Here is a 19071-nt window from a genome sequence, read left to right as displayed (position 1 = left end):
ATTATACAGTTACGATTTCAAAAGTAAAAAAATAAAATCCATATGACTTGGGTGCATTAGCTTGAATCGAAATCGAAATAAAAACTTATGAAATAAATATATCTATATATATATATATATATATAACTTGAGTTCCTTCAGCCATAATCGAAACCGAAACCAAAACTTATGAAGAATTCTTGATAAAATTATTTATAAAACAGTACAGATTGCTGGAGTGCCATCAGTTATAATCGAAACTGAAACCAAAACTTATGAAGAATTCTTGGTAAAATTATTTATGGTAAGAAATGGAAGTACATAACAATTAAACGACCTGAATGTAAGCATGACACAGAAAATAACACACACGCTATCGTATTCATATATAGATTAATAGCACCTTAGATTCGTTTGCATTTGATCTTGGTATAGGGCTTGGTTTTCAACTGCATCTGCAGACAGCGTGAAATATCATAAATATACAAGGTGATTGGAACTTAACTCTCTATTAAGTGATTGTAATTCAATACGAAAATATAATTCTTATAAAAAATGAATGCGATAAGAATCTGGTTTTATTTAGAATTCACTATTGGTGCTGGAATTCGCCATCAGCGTCTTAAATCGCCTGGGAACCGCATCAAGTGATTTTGCAAGTAAATCTTTATTTTTTTTTTTTACTAGTTGAATGATTACTACTATGAGAGGTTTAAAAATGATGATGATGATGATGATGATGATGATGATGATGATGATGATGATGATGATGATGATCTAGGATTAGTAAAGCAGGTCAGGTGCTTGATTGAATCATTATTACACCATTACACCAACATGAATTTGAATAAATACAGAAGCTACTGCTAAGCCTCCTGCAAAGAAGGTGGGCTCCCTCTACTACAAAGCTTCTCTCACCTGCCTGTATCCTAAATCTTTCTAAAGCCATTATTCACACATACATTGTTGCCACATCTGGACTGGTACACTAACCACTAGTATTTCACTCTTGGACCGGCTGCAAAAAAAAAGAAGAGTTTCTAACTGTTTACCAATTATCAGACATATTCCTATCATCCCAATGTTGCACCCCTGTGCTTGTTTTATAAGTACTTTCATCGAATGTACATTCTCAACGTGAATATCCACAACCAACCCAACAAGTAGCAAAATCCCACCCCTTCACTGTAGAGATCTCAGATGATAGAAAACTTTTCTACTCTAACAGCTTCTTTCCTTGGATTGTTTGCCTTTAGAATTTCCTCTCTGCTTGTTATTTTCCCGACTGTTCTTAAGACGCAGTAAACATAATGTGTACGAACATTTTGCTGCAAAACTCTCTACCTAAAATGCCTGCTTTACATCTGGTCCCTAATCACATACTCAGCATCAGTGGCAATATGTCTTGTTTGGGGTTGAATAAAAGTAAAAAAAAAACAACAAAAAAACATTGAGATGGTTATATAAAAAGTGGTTGTCATTTAAAGCTATGAAATCTGAACCTCGTTCAGAAGTCACACCAAGTAACTTGTGTAGTTCCACATCTGATTGCTGCACTACATCATGAGCATCGGTTGGTAAGACAGGTTGTACGATTTAGAGATCCCGGACTGACAAGCCTTAAAACTATGATAATCTCTGCTCAGCTATGCTGAATAAGTCACGTGATCGTCTAATGGATGAATAATGATTGCCCAGATAGATTCTATATGGAGAAAATTGATTAGTTAGTTAGATAATATCAGCAGTGTTTCATCGCTAAATATCATAAACTAGTTGTACCTATCCAGCGTTGCCCGGGATTTTTTAATATAATTTTTTTAGCTTTATTTTAATATTCTGTTTGGTTGGAAGGAGGAGGAAACTTTTTATGAATAGGTATCCAAGAAAATTTTATTCCGAGTCTCATGAAACACTTCTGAGACTGGTGAATGTTAACGAACTATACCAAACAATCTACATTATACAAACCAAAGTGTTTTTTGTTTTAATTTTTACCCTAGCACTAGCTTAACCCTAAACTAACCCTAACCTAACCTTGAACTAAGCCTACCCCAATCCTAAACTAACTCAAACCTAAGTCAATTTCTCTTTCTTGGACAGTGTGCAAAAACAATTCTTTAACCTAACAGATCTTGCACTGTCTATCAAGATTTAGTCCCAACCCATAGCTGCAATGTTTCATCCTTGTGCTTGTTTTATAAGTATTTCCACAGAATATGTTTTGACAAACTTCCTGTACTTGTACCTCGTCTGTTATGTAGCTAGTTTACCGGAAACCACCGGAAATTATTAAAATGTTCGATTATAATGAAATTAGAATAGTTGATTATTATAATCGTTGTAATATTTGTGAAAATAGAATGTTATTCTCGTAAAATAAATATTTACAGAGAAAATGGTTTATGCAAAGATGTTTAGCAAATGAAGAGATGTAGAACACAAACAATAATTTAAAACATACTGACCTCTAGAGTCTGACGAGATCAGGGATCGATCAGAAAGATCGGAAAAAAGAATAACTCAGTCGTGTTCAATCAGACGTACCTGAATAATGACTTGCTGCCAATATATATATATATATATATATAAATATATATATATATATATATATATATATAACTTTATATTATTTTATATTATTTTATACAGAAAATGGACTCTGATTTATATATAGGAATCATATATATATAAACATACACGTAGAGATACGCATATATATATATATATATATATATATATATATATATATATATATATATATATATATATATATATATATATATATATATATATATACTAGCAAAAGTACCCGCGTTGACTGGGTTCAAAAACAGCCTACAGAAAATGGACTCTGATTTATGAAAGTATGATAGGTTATAAAAAGGAAGGGTTGTAAAGAGATAGCTTCGAATTTGGTGGTATCAAAACCAAAGCAAAATATGATGAAAGTAAAAATAAAATAGATAAACCCCATAATTTATTATACCATACCTGTTCACATTGAAACACTTATCACAATATTCTGTGGATCTATATTAAAAAAAACCTTGTTAAACTTTGTGACATATTTCCATTCTGTAGTCAGACGCGAACGAACACCACATTATTTTATTATAACATATTTCTTCAAACTGAAACATAATTATCAAAGTATACTTACACAGATAGATATGAAAAGTTTTTATTAAAGTTTGTGCCTATTTCCATTCGATGGAGGCCAGGCGCGAACGCAGAGTCCACAATTTTATTATACCATCCCTATTTAAGTTAAAACATACTTATTAAAGTATTCTTATGTACATATATATCAAAAACACTTGTAAACGTTTTTTTTTATTATTTTTAAATTTTTTATTTCCATACTTTGTGAACCAGGCGCGTACGCAGACCCCAGAATTTTACTGAATCATCATTATGTCAGATCAAATATACCCATTCCTGTGTCTCGATACATCTTCTATCATTATATGTGATCAGTTTTCTATAATAGTCAACCATATAGGAGCCTATTCACACACAGACGTTCAGCTTTATATTATAGATATATAATTTTTTTTATATAACGTCATATAGCCGTTAATATATTTAAAAAGATATAATGCCATTCATATTCTTTTTGGAACAAATATGCCCGTTATAATTTAAATATAGATGTGTAATTGAAATGGTATAAGTGTATTTTGTTATGTAATTTATTGACTGATTTTATTTATTTATTTAATTATTTATTTATTATAGGTGTTTTCTATAGTGTGAGAGAATTAACCTGTGTCTAAAATTAAATTATGTTCTTTTAATAAAAGTTTACTTATTAATGGAGCTACATTATAGAAACCTCCACGTTGTTTAATCCTGCTTGAATTTGCGATAGGCGCTGATTCAAGAAGTCTCCAGCGCGGTTTATTTGAAATAAATTTAACTATTTTTGTTTGTTTGAAGTCAAAAGGATGTAATGAATGAGAAATGCATTCAGAGAATATATATCTATTTTATGTTCATATATATGTTTATATAATATGTTCATATATTATGTTTATATAAATATATCTATTTTATGTTCATTAAGCCTTTTCTCTAATCTACGTTGGGTTTCACCAACGTATATATAATGTCAATTTTGGCAAGGAACAGTGTATATTCCTGCATTGGAAATTAGTTTGTTTTGGAGATGTTTTGTTGTTTTTAATGTTTGTACGATTGGAATTCCTAGTTTGTTTAGTTTGTTGCAAATTATTGTATCATTACTGTGTGTAAGTAAAAGATGTCTGTTTATGAGAGAACTGTCTGGTGTATATCATTTTTTTCTCCAACTATGAGTCTTATAAACGACGTAGCACGTGTCCGTGGATAATTACATACTTAAAGTTGAATTACATTAAAAAATAATAATATATGTTGATCCCTACTACGAACATTACTGATGGGGAAAATTATTCTCAACTAGTTTTAAGGTAAAAATGCTTTTTTCATATAAATAATTAAATTTCTTAAAAAGTATCACGACCAACATGAATAAATAAATCTCACACACATACACATGCTAAAAAATATACTTGTGGCAAGTGAGCTACGTAGAAAGGTTTCTTCCATTCCTAAATGGATTCATCAGGCTCAATACACGGATTTACATTCTACAGTCCTTTTTATAAGTAGTGTTCACACCATTCTCATCAAAATCATTTATTTTATTTACCAGAGTCACACTAATCTCTCCATACTCATCTCCATAAACCAATAAAGTTTTGCAGCATTTATTTAGGGGTTAGTCACTATTTTTTAATTTTAAATCGTATATATATATATATATATATATATATATATATATATATATATATATATATATATATATATAAATTTATACAAATATAGCATGGTTACAGATTTCCAATCATGTTTCAGTTATAGGGTTATAATTAGCTCGACATCCTCAGGCCCTAAAAAATGGACCCGTTCTTTACGACTTTCTGTTGTAGAACAATATGATTAATATAAGTTTTAAAATATGGAGGTACAAATAATGGAATTGGGGGGGGGGTCAAGATAATTATAGCTACAAAAGGAACATGTTTCAAAATGTGTAACCATGCTATCTATGCATAAATAAAGCTTTTTTGTTACAAATAGCTCTGTTTATTGGACATTATTGTATAACACATTTAGAAATCTCCAGATTTTTACCCTGTGGATGTAATAAAAACCTTACCTTGATTACTCTGTCTCTCTCTTTCTCTCTCTCTCTCTCTCTCTCTCTCTCTCTCTCTCTCTCTCTCTCTCTCTCTCTCTCTCTCTACCTATCTATCTATATATCTATATATATGTGTGTGTGTGTGTGTGTGTGTGTGTGTGTGTGTGTGTGTGTGTGTGTGTGTGTGTATACATTAGAGAAAGGCGTTGCTAGATTTCCGAATATATAGATAAATGAGTTTGCTAATTGTGATAAATTACAAGGAAAAAACAAAGAAAAATTAAATTGATCGAAAAGGACATTAAATATGTAAATCGAATCTAAAACTAGAGAGAAGAAAATGAACGAAAGGGGAGTGAGAAGGGGGGGGGAGAAAGGAGAGAATGATATGAAGTGAAAGAGAGGGAGGGGCGTGAGATTTAGAGAGAAAAGGCGAGAAAGGAAAAGAGAGAAGAGGAAAGAGAGAAATGGTTAGAGGATAATAAAGAGAAAAAAAATGAAAACAAGAAGAACTGGAAAATAGGAAAAAGAGTGAAGAGGAAAGATGACAGAGAGAAGAAGATAGAGAGAAAAGAAAAAAGAAATGTAGAAAGATAAAAACGAAAAGATATAAGGGAAAAGAAAAGTGAAAGAGATAGAAGAAGGAATGTAGAATAGAAAATAGGAAAGAGAGAAAGGAAAAGAGATAGACGAATGGAAAAATAGAAGAGGAAAGAGAGAAGAGATAAAAGGGAAAGGGCACGAGAAAAGGAGGACAAGGCTGTTAGAAAGAGAAGAAGATATGAAAGAGAAAAGAAGAAAAAGAACAGGAAAAGGGGGTGATGAAAGAAAGTAATGGAAAGAGAGGTAAGAAGAAAAGAGAGAATAGAAGAAAGGAACAAGAAAGAGAGGCAGTGAAATGACATTAGTACGAAAAGAATAAAAATAAAAAAGAAAAAGAGAGAAAGCAAAGGGCGAAATAAAGAGAGAGAAGAATTTAAAGTGAACAAAGAAGGAAAGAAAGGAAATGTTAGAAAAGAAAAGCGAGAGTGTCTAAAAGTACGAGAAAAAGAAGGATGCCAATAGAACGTTAAGAAATATACATAGAGAAAAATAAGAGAGTAAAATAAGTTAAACATAGAAAATGAGTTAGAGACATAGAGAGAAATATATATAGAGAGAGAGGTAAAGAAAGAGAGAGTGAGTGTGTGTATGTGTGTGTGAGAGAGAGAGAGAGAGAGAGAGAGAGAGAGAGAGAGAGAGAGAGAGAGAGAGAAAGAGAGAGATGTTAAAACTAACAGAAATACTGTTCTATTTAATGATAGAGTTTAGTACAGAATCTGCCTGTACGTGGATGCGTGCGGTCGGGCTGTGCTGCTACCTTATATGGTATTTCACGAAATAGTGTGTCCACCTGACCGACAGTGAGATCATGTGCACGTGTGTGCACGCCTCTGTGTACACATAGGTGTGCAGGTGTGTGTGTGTGTGTGTGTGTGTGTGTGTGTGTGTGTGTGTGTGTGTGTGTGTGTGTGTACGTCTAGAGGTACATGTGTGTGCAGATTTGGGGTACGGCTGCTGCCTTATATGGTATGGACACTGCGATGTACGAAAGGGAAGCTTTAAAAGCACATGTTAATACGGAAAAAAGAGAAAAGGAGCTCCAAACGAAGAAGTAAAAAAAGTGAGAATATATATATACGAGAGAGAGATAGATAGATAGATAGATAGAGAGAAATAGATAAAAAGTAAAAGAGAGATTGAAGAATATAGGCCTATATTCTGACAGTTTACAGCCTTGTATTCATTCGTATCATGAACATGAGGCAAGAAACTGCAAGCCACCGATTCTTCGATGCAGAGCACCCATCTGTTTTAAATGCGGCAATCAATACAATAATATATATATATATATATATATATATATATATATATATATATATATATATATATATATATATATATATATATATATCCATACTTATAAGTCTTATTGAAGGCGAAACAAACTTTTTTGAAGATATTAAAAATATTTATTACTATTATTAATAATAATCTAAAACGGAAATGTAGTTTGCTTGAAGTATTGCTGTTAAACAGGTATGTGGGTATAAAAATATACAATTATCCACATATCTATAATATATATATATATATATATATATATATATATATATATATATATATATATATATATATGCGCGCGCACACACACACACACACACACACACACACACACACACACCCATACGCACATAATAACGTGTCTGAGGATGTATGTATACAAAAAGAGAAAGAGATGGGGGGGGGAGAGGAAGAGATTATCCTCAGTAAATAGGAAAACAGTTAACTGACCAGAAAGATAGCTAAGAACCAACTGACATAAAAATTGCCGAATAATCCGTTTGGGCTCTTTCAGACACGAAAGGATTCTGCTACAAGAATTGAACTATAAAAAAAAAGTCAATGTTTTTTTTTCTCAACCTTGAAAATCGGAAATCATTGTCTTTAGCCGGATTCGACTGAGAATTATAACATTTTGTTAGAGAATGTCAGCATGCAACGGGAAAACTCAGGGTGGATCGCTTGATCGATAAACATACATTAAATGGCAGGGGAAGTGACGACTACCCGAGTAGTAAACGGGTAACGAGAAAGATGAAGACAAGAGAAAAATCGATTGCATGCAGGGGAATGGGAGTGCAGACATTATTTAAGTGCACCAATGTGTGCATCACTGAATATGTGCGTTAGTGTGTGTGCGTGTGTGTGGGGGGGGTGGAGGAAGGCTTATGCGTGTGTGGACTTATGTGGGTCTCTGTATTTATGTGAACAGTGACATGTGTATGTGAATATGTAATTGCACAAGTTAATGTGTGTGTGGATCTGTGTGTGACAAATTTGATGTGCGTGTACATTTGTGTGGTGTGCACGTTGTTGCATGTGTGCGTTGTACATGTGTTTAGTGTGTGTGTGGGGGGGTCATGGTATACAAATTAATGTTTGTGTAAATTAATATCTACATGTAGCTGTGGTTATTTAATGTGCGTGTATGAATATGTATGCATTCAAGGTAATGCGTGTGCATGTGTCCCTGTGTATGTTAATATGTGTGTGTCTATGTGCATAAGTTTCTGCATGCCTGTGTCTATATCTGTGAGCAGTCAATGTGTGTGAACGTTTCCGCATGTAAATTAATGTATGTGTGCGTGCAGTGCCGGTGGAGTGCTAGGTGTTCATGTCCAACTCTCTCTTCAATCTATGTTATGTTGGCACCCACTAGGACACGACACTTTATAAACTAACCAATTTGTCAATTCGTTTTAAGCAGTGTCCAATTTTTAATAAACAAATGTTAGATTTTATAAGAAGGAATTCAAATTTGACATTATAATGATTTGGAATAAAGCAAAAGTTACAGAGTTTATGTTTCGGTCACATTAACGCTTATGCCCAATAATGTAGGTGAGGGGAGGGTTACTAGTCATAAACCTACCCCTATCTTGTGGTGTTAAAAGGTAAGTTGCACCAGTTGCATGTGTATGTGTCTGTGTTTGCATGAAAATTAATGTGTGTGCACATATGTGGATGCAAGTTCACATGTGCTTGTGTGTGCATATACGTAGTCTCAGTCAATAAGATAATTGGATAGTTGCCAGTTGTCACACCAGCCTTAATTCGACTTGGCATGATTCTACCAACCTGGAGACTGAGTTGAACCATCAAACTTCTTCTTGTTGGAATGATGTATGGTTCAGCTCGGTCTTAGGAAGTTCACCCTCCCAAGCATTACTACCGCATTAACTCGACTTAGCATTGTTCTGCGAGCCTGGAGGCTAAGTTGAACCACCAGACTACTCCTTGTCGGTCTTAGAAGATGTACCTTCCCAAGCATTACCACCTCCTTCATGAGTGGGGGTTGGTTTCAATGCCCATTACTGGCTATGTTTGCATAAAAAACGGCATAGATTAAAAAAAGATGAGAGCAAAACATTACAATTAATATCTTGGAATATTATATAAGCACGTTTTATATTAGTATCTGAATTATTCAATTATGAAGTTGACTAGAAAGTTCTTGCGGAATTTTTAATTTTTATTTCAAATTATGTATTTTCAAATAAGTCTTCATTTAAAACAATTACGTTTTCTTTTCGGAATGTTGAACACAAGATGTAAAAAAGCAAGTTCGCACAATTTTCTTATTTCAATTCAAGCTAGGCTGAAAAGTTGCTGAAACAACTAGCGATATCAATAAAATGTTTGGCCCAGGAACCACTAGTAAACGTACACCACAATGGTGGTTTAATAAATTTTGTAGCAGCGACGAGTGTCTTGAAGATGATGAGTGTAGTGGTCGGCCATCAGGTGTTGACAATGATGAAGAGCCTTAGTCAAAGCTAATCTACGCACAACTGTTCAAGAACTTGCTTCTGGATTAGACATAACATATACAATGATTTCCAACCACTTGTGAGAGATTGGAAAGTCATAAAACTTGATAAATGGATGCCTCATGAATTGAACAACAACCAAAAGAAATGTTGCTATGAAGTGTCATCTTCCCTTCTTTTATGCGACAAGAATGACCCGTTTCTCGACTGGGTTGTAACTTGTGATGAAAAGTGGGTTCTTTACGACAACTGGCAGCATTCAGCTCAGTGGTTAGACACCGACGAAGCTCCACGTCACTTTCTGAAGCCAGAGTTGCACCAAAAGCTAATTATTTGGTGATCTGTGATCGATCTTATCCAGTAAATTTTTTTAATGCAGTCAAAGTCCTGTCAACAAATGGATGAAATGCATCAGAAACTTCAACAACAATACCCAGCATTAGTCAACAGAAAAGGCCCAATTCTCTACCACAACAATGCCTGACCGCACATGACTAAACTGACCCTGCAGAAGTTGAACGAATTGAGCTACGGAATTTTGCCTCATCCACCATACTCTCCAAACCGACTACAACTTTTTCAAACACGCCACTAATTCACTAGATTTTTATGTTACTTGCATAAATACATTTGTTTTATATTGGTAAAAGTGTATTGATTCTGATAGTGCTTATTGCGATGAATAAATTTTTGTTTGAGCCGAGATATGTTCATCCGAATTTAAAAGTTAAAAACCGCAAAAATCTTTCTTGTCAACCTGATAAGTCGTCCAACATATGCCAGCATCTAAAAATGTGCATTAAATCCATGATGATGATGATGATGATGATGAAGTAAATTTGTCCTGAATAAAAGGTGCTAAAATAACATTGTAAAGAGACAAAAGTGGAATTACAATTGTTTTTTTTTAAATTGATTGTTTTTTTAATTAATTTTTAATACGTATCTATCTATATATAAGAATAAGTTTGTCTGTTCTCTAAAGAAATGAATATGTTTGCCTGGAATAGTGATTAAATTCATGAATCAGGCGTAAAGTTCCATAAGAAATCCAATGGTGTTTATAAAACTTTCAAAATGGCGTCTATGAGGAGGTGGAACGCTTTCAGATTTCAATTTTTTTTTTTTTTTTTTTAATTCAATTTTCACCCCAAACAAGGCACAGTGCCACTTTGAAGCAGAGGGCTACTATCAGGGACTTAATTAGCAGGGCCATTATGAAGGGAGATAAGTAGAAAGATGTTTGTTCACATTACACTTGAACTTCTGCATATCAGTACAGTTGGGAAAGCATAATCCTGGAAGGGAGTTCCAAAGAGCTGCAGTTCTGGGGAAGAAACTATTGGAGTAAAAAGCTTTCTTGCACCTAGGGATTTCTACTGTAAAAAGATGAGACTTACTAGCTTGTCGGGTTTGTCGGGGGTAGTTACGTCGGGGAGGTACAAGTGTTTGCAGTTCGTCAGAGCATTCACCATTAAAGTACTTGTAGAACAGGCAGAAGGATGCAACATGTCGTCGATGGGACAGAGGCTGAAGCCTAGATGACAGTTCAGGACCTATCAGGTTGGCGACTCTCTTTTGAACCCTGTCCAGGAGCGAGAGACAAGCAGCAGATGCACCAGCCCAGATGTGACAACAGTACTCCATACATGGGCGAATGGTGGCCTTATAGAGGTACAGGATACTGTCAGGCGTAAGTAGTTTTCTAGCACGGTAGAGGGAGCCAACCTTCCTTGCAGCAGCCTTGGCAATGCTCTCAATGTATCTATTCCAGTTCATATTCCCTGTAAACGTTAGGCCGAGGAGTTTAAAAGAAGTACTTTCAGGCAATGTGTTCTTGGCTATTGCTGTTGGTGGTAAAGAAGGTTTCTTGTAGTCATTTAAGGAAACAAGCTTAGTCTTAGCAGCATTGAATGTGACCATCCATTTTTGCCCCCATTCCACTACAGATTGGAGGTCATCTTCTAGTGTTTCTGCCATTTCCTTGGATATGTGTTCATTTGTTTTCCCTTCATATCTGTTATAGAGAGTGGTGTCATCTGCAAATATACCCATCTCCGAAACAATTTTATCAGGGAGGTCATTTATGAATATCAGGAATAATAGAGGTCCAAGGATAGACCCCTGAGGTACTTCCGCATTTATGTCATATTGTTTAGATGTACGACCGTCGAGGACAACTTAGATTTTTCTCTTACTTAAGAAGGATTTAATTACATTATGAATTCTTCCAGTGATTCCATATGATCTAATTTTCCTTAGAAGACCATCGTGCCATACCCTGTCAAAAGCCTTAGATATATCAAGGGCTACCGCTCTACCCTCCCCTGTTTTGTCCAATGAACGGTATATACGTTCAGAAACTACAGTTAAGATATCTGCTGTTGAACAGCTTGCCTGAATCCATATTGTTTGTCAGTCAGGAGTTTAGCAGCTGTTAGGTGCTGGACTAAGGCTTGATTAACTAAGGACTCAAATATTTTGGCAAAAAGCGGGAGGAGGCTAATGGGGTGATAATTTAGTGGGTCAGTTCTTTCACCAGAATTCTTGAAGACTGGTACCACAGAAGCGGTTTTCCAGCAGTCGGGAAAGCAAGATTCGTTAAGGCATTTATTGTAAAGTTTGGAGAGAATTGGAGCCACCTCGGCAGAGCATTTTTTTAATAGCACAGCCGGGATGAGATCTGGTCCACATGCATTTGAGGTGTCTAGGTTTTTTATAATAGCATATACCTGAGAAGGGGTGATTTTCAAATCGTCTAGTGTGGCGTCTGTTCGCAGAGGAAAATCAGGGAGGGAGTGGTGTACCGGGTTCAGTGTGGAGTTTGAGGCAAACCGACTGGCAAGCAGATTAGCCTTGTCAGTTGCCGTGCAAGCAACCTCATGATTGTTTGATAGTGGGGGGAATAGTTGACTGTCCATTATTTACTACGCTGTTGTAGATTTTCCAAAAATCCCGGGTTCCTAATTTCTGCGCTTCGATGCGTTTTCTGGTGGTTTCAGAGTAATCTGTCTTAGCTGTCTCTATCACTCTCTTACAATTATTTCTAGCTTCTATATACTTCTGTTTATTTGAGCTGAACTTATGTCAGTTGAATCTGCAGAACGCATGCTGCCTTTGACAAATGGCAGCTGCACAGGCAGAAGTAAACCATTGGGGAGGGTGGGGATTGCTATAGAATTTCCGTGTGGGAACATGTGCTTCAATTGCAGTTTTGAACCATTCAGTGGTCTCATTTGCACACTGTTCCGCTGGAAGAGTAAAGATATTTTGCCTTGGACATCTCTGATGAGTTCCCTGATGGCTTCCCAATCAGCCTTTTTGTAATACCTCGTTGTTTTGAGTAGTGGGTCTTCAGTTTTAGGGCGAGAATTTAGGCTGATTTCTACCATTATCACAGCGTGATCAGCATTCCCGAGTGGGCTGTGGGCATTTGTTGTACAGTCATCGGGAACCGTTGTCAGAAAGAGATCTAGAAGTGAGGCATGTTGATCTTGCTGGTCTGGGAAACGTGTCGGAAATGTAACCAACTGAGATAGGGAATGGGATATAGAGAAGCTATGTGTTGTACTACCAGCTACATCTGTGTGTTTAGAGAATCCTAGCCAGTTACTGTGGTGGACATTGAAGTCACCAAATACATGTACTTGTGCGCTAGTATCAAGGGAGAGTGCTATATCTATGCTGTCTGAGACTTTGTTTATTAGGGTACAGTCTTGGTTTGAGGGAGAGCGGTAGAGAAAATACAAGTAGCTAATATTGTGTTGCATATTTAGTCTGAAGCACATAAAAGCCTGGTCGTCTGATTCTAGTTTTATTTCTCTAGTCAGGGGGGAGGGTGTTACGAATATAGACTCCAAGCCCATGCATATGTCTGTCCGAGTCCTTACGGTAGAGTGGGAGATAACCAGGCATGTTAAAGTGGTTAGAGGGAATGGAGGGGTGAAGATTAGTTTCACTTAATGCTAAGATATCCGGGGTGTTTACAAGGAGAAATGACTCAACATCATCTAAGTTAGTTCTAAGCCCGCGGCTATTCGTAAATGCAAGCCTCAAGGAAGGAGGCAGGTTGGTTTTCTTTGAGTTTGGTCCTGGTTTAAACGTAACTTTTGCTTGAGCTGTCATTTCATTTTATTTAAAAGTTTCAGTTAGGATGAGTGAGTGAGGGGGTGCTGGACAAGTAGTTGTGCAAAATACCAGACATGCAATACAGGTAGACCATCAGCTGTCCTCACCCACAGGATTGTGACCTCAGGAAAGCCCACCGGGGATGAGTGCAGGGTCCCTTTCCATGCACGACATGGCACTACAAACATCCCAATATTATACAACTGTTGATGGAGCAACCGCTCTAAGCGCTACCAAAGAGTTAGGGCTCCTGTACTATCAGTCGGAAACAGCAGCTGTCAATCCGGTACCCTCAATCCATTAGGCAAAGCCAGCCCAGTCCAACTGCACCGACATATATGGCACTGAAGCACCCCACTGTGTCCAGTTAAGGGGGATGGGATGTGGCGGGAGAGGGGAAAAGCAGCGTTCATTGCCCTAGTCAGGAAACAAGGTCAACCACTGGGTGATTCAGACGAGTCCCTGTGATAGTACCTCTACACCTGGCCAATAGGCAAAGAAGGAGTACGAAAGCCTGGTGATAGACAGAGCCTATCTCCTCCTTAAGCAGTTTAGGTTTGCCAACCGGTGATTTGTTTGAGTCACCAGCTCTAGGAAGGTTGTCATCCAGGATTGAAGAGGCCTCCCTCCCCTAGGTTTAGCTTCAGAGTTTTCCTTCTCCTAGATGGATGACCTGGGAAGATTTACGGATCCATCAGCTCCGAGGGGGTTCACCCCGCGCCTGGGTCCTAATCCAGGTATTTCTGCGACCCCACATGGGTAGTTAATATTAATTGGTTATTTAGGTTAATATCTCCTGAAAAAAATCGGGTATTTAGGTTAACATCTACAGAAAATTTTCACGTGGTTAGAAAAGGACATTACTATGCTTTCCATTTTCATTTTTACTGGGAGAGGGTATAGGTAAAAATTCATGCAGTGGAAGCAACTAAATTTGCAACAGCATTGGATTGAGAGAGACGAGTTAATGTATGGTTAGATATAGTTTTGTAAGTTTAGGAATATATGGTTAGATATGGTTTAGTAAGTTTAGAAATGTATGGTTAGATATGGTTTAGTAAGTTTAGAAATGTATGGTTAGATATGGTTTAGTAAGTTTAGAAATGTATGGTTAGATATGGTTTAGTAAGTTTAGGATTAGGATAAAGTGTTAAAGTATGATTTACTTGCTATTAGAGATTATGATTTGCTGAATATTTAGTAAGACTAAAAGATAAGATATATGCTCAGTATAGATACAAGAGAACATTTGATATGGAGTACAGTTATATCTGATAGATATAGGTTATTGCGTATTCTGTAAGTAATGTTAAATATAGATGTATGGATAAGTAGCATGTTTCATTGTATACGAATGCATGGAATTTTAGACAATTTGAGTAAGTTGCCTTCAAACTTCAATGAAGTAGGATGACTTCGCCTTTCTTTTAAAATCCGGAAGTTTGTATTTTAATGAGTACCGGTTTAGTTTGTGTAATAATTATTGCAATACTATCGCTTAACAAAGAGATATTAAAGGTTGCTGTTCATTATAGATTACTTTAAATCTATGTATGGGACTATGGCTAGTAAGTATTTACTTAGAAGCTGTTGTTGTCCGAAAATAGCATTGACCTGTTATTTAGTTATGGGGTAGGAGTTATAATCAGGAGCATGCCTAAGAAATCTTTAGGTGTTAATGCGTATCGATTTACGAGTCTGTTAGGGTCAAGGGCGGAGAGCAAGGACCCCTCTAAGTTACGTGAAACGGATTAGATTTAGTGGCAACTTAGGAAATAGAGCAAGTTGATTTGTTAGTGATCAGAAGAAAGAGAATTTAAGTAAAAAAAAAAAGGTTTGCCATGCAAAACAGACAAGGCAGTCATCTTGGAGGTAAAGTATCTATAGGATGTACTTAGTATACAAGCAGCGGTAATTTGCAGTTTTGAGAGGAATTATAAGTACAAGAGTTTCATGGTTTATTGTACAAGTCCGTAGTCTAGGTCAGGGACGAATCATTTCTAATATTGTAACTGGGTTTATCTAATTTTAAAAGTAGTTGAATAGAGTATTATGAGGTGTTCTACTTAGCTTAGGGATAGAATGAAAATTTAAGGTAATATTCAAAGTGATATAAGGAATTTCATGAGGATTAGATATATGATCACTGGATGTTGAACTGCTCAGGAGAATTCTTGTATCTATTTAGAAGGATGTCTTGGTGATATAAGATTTGAGAAATTAAACTGCAGTTAAATCACATAAAACGATCGTATTCTGCGAATTTGAACAAATTTTACTTTAAAACATCATAATAAGAGCATAAAATCGCAAAATTAATACTCTTCTCAGCCCAGAAAGTCAGTCGGGCAATCAATCCAGAAGAAAGAAATCAGTCTTTCTCTGCTCATCTCAGAATTACTTACCATTGTCCTGAAGTTCACCAGGACACTCGACTGAATTAGGAGACGTGTCGTTGAAGTTTTCACAAATCTTGCTTCGTGATGAGCTCTTCAGAGAGTATCCGTTGTCTCCTGAAATAAAAAGAGGTCAGTCACAGAAAGAAATAGTGCAATTTGATCATACGCAAAGTGTAGAGCTGGTATAAGTTCAAATAAATATTTCACCAACCTTTCAATCATCTCTTTCATTTTTGTTGATTTGATAGCGTCTGCTTCCAGAATGCTCAGCTGTTTTTATGTATAGCATTCACCATCTATTGTCATTACTCCATTTGCTCCAGAGAAAAAAATCGCATTGAATTATTTGGAGGTCAGACTTCTAGCACTTATTAAAGAAAATATAAAGCTCTCATTGGCTTTTGGAAACACAATTTCTGGATTTATCTGATGCAATTTTTTGTGGCTTATCCATTTTTATTTGTGAATTATATAGTGACGGTCCTAGAGACTTAGAGAACCATATCCATTTGCCAATCTATGTTATAGTCAACTCATCTTCAAAAACAATGAAAAGTGTTTATTATTGTCTTACCAAATACTTATCCACTTGTTCATAATGCACTTTTAAAATTATATATTATGTGCAAAATGAAGCCAGTTTGCCCCCATATTTTGTGATTAATAGCTTTTTTGTTACCACAATTTACATAATTAAATCTGCTATCAGTTGTACCTTGAAAATATTGGTCTGTGTTATTAAAAGAAAAATTGTATATACAATCGACTTTAATATTAAAACTATAGTCAATATCTCATTCTTAATTTGTCATGAATAAAAAAAAAATGGCAGGGGAACTTTTACCCTCAGAGTCAGAAGTCCTACCACTATCGCCCATCACACTGGGAACAAATTTAATAATAAACAATTTTTCAAAATTCATCGGTAGTTAATCATATTTCAACCGTTTTCATTGTCTGTTACTCTCCCTTCCTCTCCCTTTTTTGATAAGCAGCTGATCCTCATTGGACTGTAAAGAAAGAGAGGGATAGAGAGAAAGAGGGAGTAAAGTGAGGGAAGAAAGAAAGAAAGGATTCAAGCCAAAACAGCAGCCACCTGTTTTGGTTTATGAAGTTAATAGTGTCGCCATTTTTTACTTGTATCGGTGGCTCAGTTAGTTAGTGTGTCATATTTACAGACAGAAGTTGTGAGTTTGAATCTCATAAGTGGCATAAGTGTTTTTTTTCAAACATTTCAAATTAAAATACTAAGCAAAGTGTTACTGAAATTAGAACTCGAAGCGACGTGGATAGATCTGCTGGTATTTTTATAAGAATCAAAAGTTTTACAATTTGACATCAAAAGATTGGAGGTTTCACAGATTTTAAGTTTGCATCAAGCAAGTCTGCATGAGCAGTTTTTTTTTTCTAGCAGGGCTACCCAGCGTTGCCTGAGGCAAAAATGTAACATATTTCTATCAAAACTTTTATCTCCCTACCTCTCTCTATCTACCTCTCTTTCCCATTTCTTTCCCTCTCCCTTTCCTTTATTGTGACTATGTTTTTATTTTCAGCAACCTATACCTAAGAGTGTACATCACCTAAGTTAATAAATTGTTTTTATTTATAGAAATCCTTTGTTTTCTTTTCGTTTGACGACCTGTTGCCACAAAATATTATATGAGTTTGTCTTAGAGTCCATGTGAAGATTATCTCATATAGAGCTCACATCAATTCAAATAAATAAGCAAAAGTTTGCTCCTCGCATTTCACCAACTCAGAAGTGTAAACTCAGAGAACTAAACCATACTTCCTCTTCTTTATTTATTTGCACACATGATTAGATGTTCGAGGAAACGAATTTTGTTTGCAAAAGTTCCATTTGGTTTTTGGTACAGATGAAAGATAGGAAAGTTTTTTTGCTGTGGTAGTAGTTAGACAAATTCTTTTTTTACTCATATTCACCCCGAACAAAGTATGTTGCCACTAAGATATAAGGGGCTACTGTAAATTAGGGATCATGCCAATAGGAACATCCTAAGTATAATGAGATGTTTGTTCACATTACATTTAAACTCATGTTTATATAGTCGTGGAAGCCGGAAACAGAGAAGGAATTCCAAAGTCTAGCAGTTCAAGGCAAAAAACTCTACAGTGACGGCATGGGATTTTTCTACTTGTTGAGTTGGTCTTGATTTTGACAGGCACCATTGCTGTAAATGTTTTGCAATGGGAGGTAATCAGGGATTGTAGCTCAGTCGATCACCTACCATGAACATAATGATAGAGTAGAGAGAGACTAGTGATCTCTTTTCTGTGTAAAAGAGTCTGTAGAGCTGCGAAGTTGATTTTGTACTCTGTCCAGAAAAGAAAGAATGCTATGATTTGCACGTCTCCAGCTATGAGTAGTATTTCATTTTAGGACGTATCTGGCTATTATAAGAATGCTATCACTTATCAAGGCCTAAAGGCCACTTGAGGATCAGAGTTAAATTAGTGTCAAGTGAACGGCACGATAACAACATGATGATTGGTAATGATAATGGGTAGAATCTGATTATTTAAGGCGGCCCAACAGAAATTTGTTTACGTTGAACTTGAAAATAACCATGTTGTAATCAACTGGAAGCAGTACCATGGTATTGTATTCCACATACAGACAGAAAAGTAGAGGATTGTATCAGGAGTTGGGTGCTTTCTTTAATGGTAGAATAATGCAACTACTTCTCCAGCAACCTTAACAACAGATTTGATGTAAGTCTTCTATTTCAGATCTGCAGTGAAAGTCAACCCTTAAAAACTTATCAAAGAAGAGGGCTTCCTTGGTATGTGTGTGTGTGTGTGTGTGTGTGTGTGTGTGTGTGTGTGTGTGTGTGTGTGTGTGTGTGTGCGTGAACGAACTAAAACAGAATTGAATAGCTTTGCATATAATCTGATAAATATAGCGAGATATTTTTAGAGCTCAATAATATCCCAGATAGTTAAGTTAATTCGATAAGATCTACATCTACAAATGCTATGATGC

The 19071-nt window shown here is 35.8% G+C and overlaps 1 long non-coding RNA gene across 1 annotated transcript in view; it reads right to left on the bottom strand.

Moving 5' to 3' along the window:
- LOC145242479 (uncharacterized) overlaps positions 1-18805 on the bottom strand; it is a 45428-nt gene extending 26623 nt beyond the window's left edge. Inside the window, exon 1 of the long non-coding RNA XR_013862744.1 lies at positions 16074-18805. This is a non-coding gene — a long non-coding RNA (uncharacterized LOC145242479). The remainder of the gene's footprint in view (positions 1-16073) is intronic.
- Between the last annotated feature and the right edge of the window lie 266 nt (positions 18806-19071).

This window comes from Euprymna scolopes, chromosome 21 (genome assembly GCF_053919585.1).
Source record: "Euprymna scolopes isolate OS-2025 chromosome 21, ASM5391958v1, whole genome shotgun sequence".
Taxonomy (NCBI): Eukaryota; Metazoa; Mollusca; class Cephalopoda; order Sepiida; family Sepiolidae; genus Euprymna; species Euprymna scolopes.
This window is presented reverse-complemented; position numbering and strand designations above follow the sequence as displayed.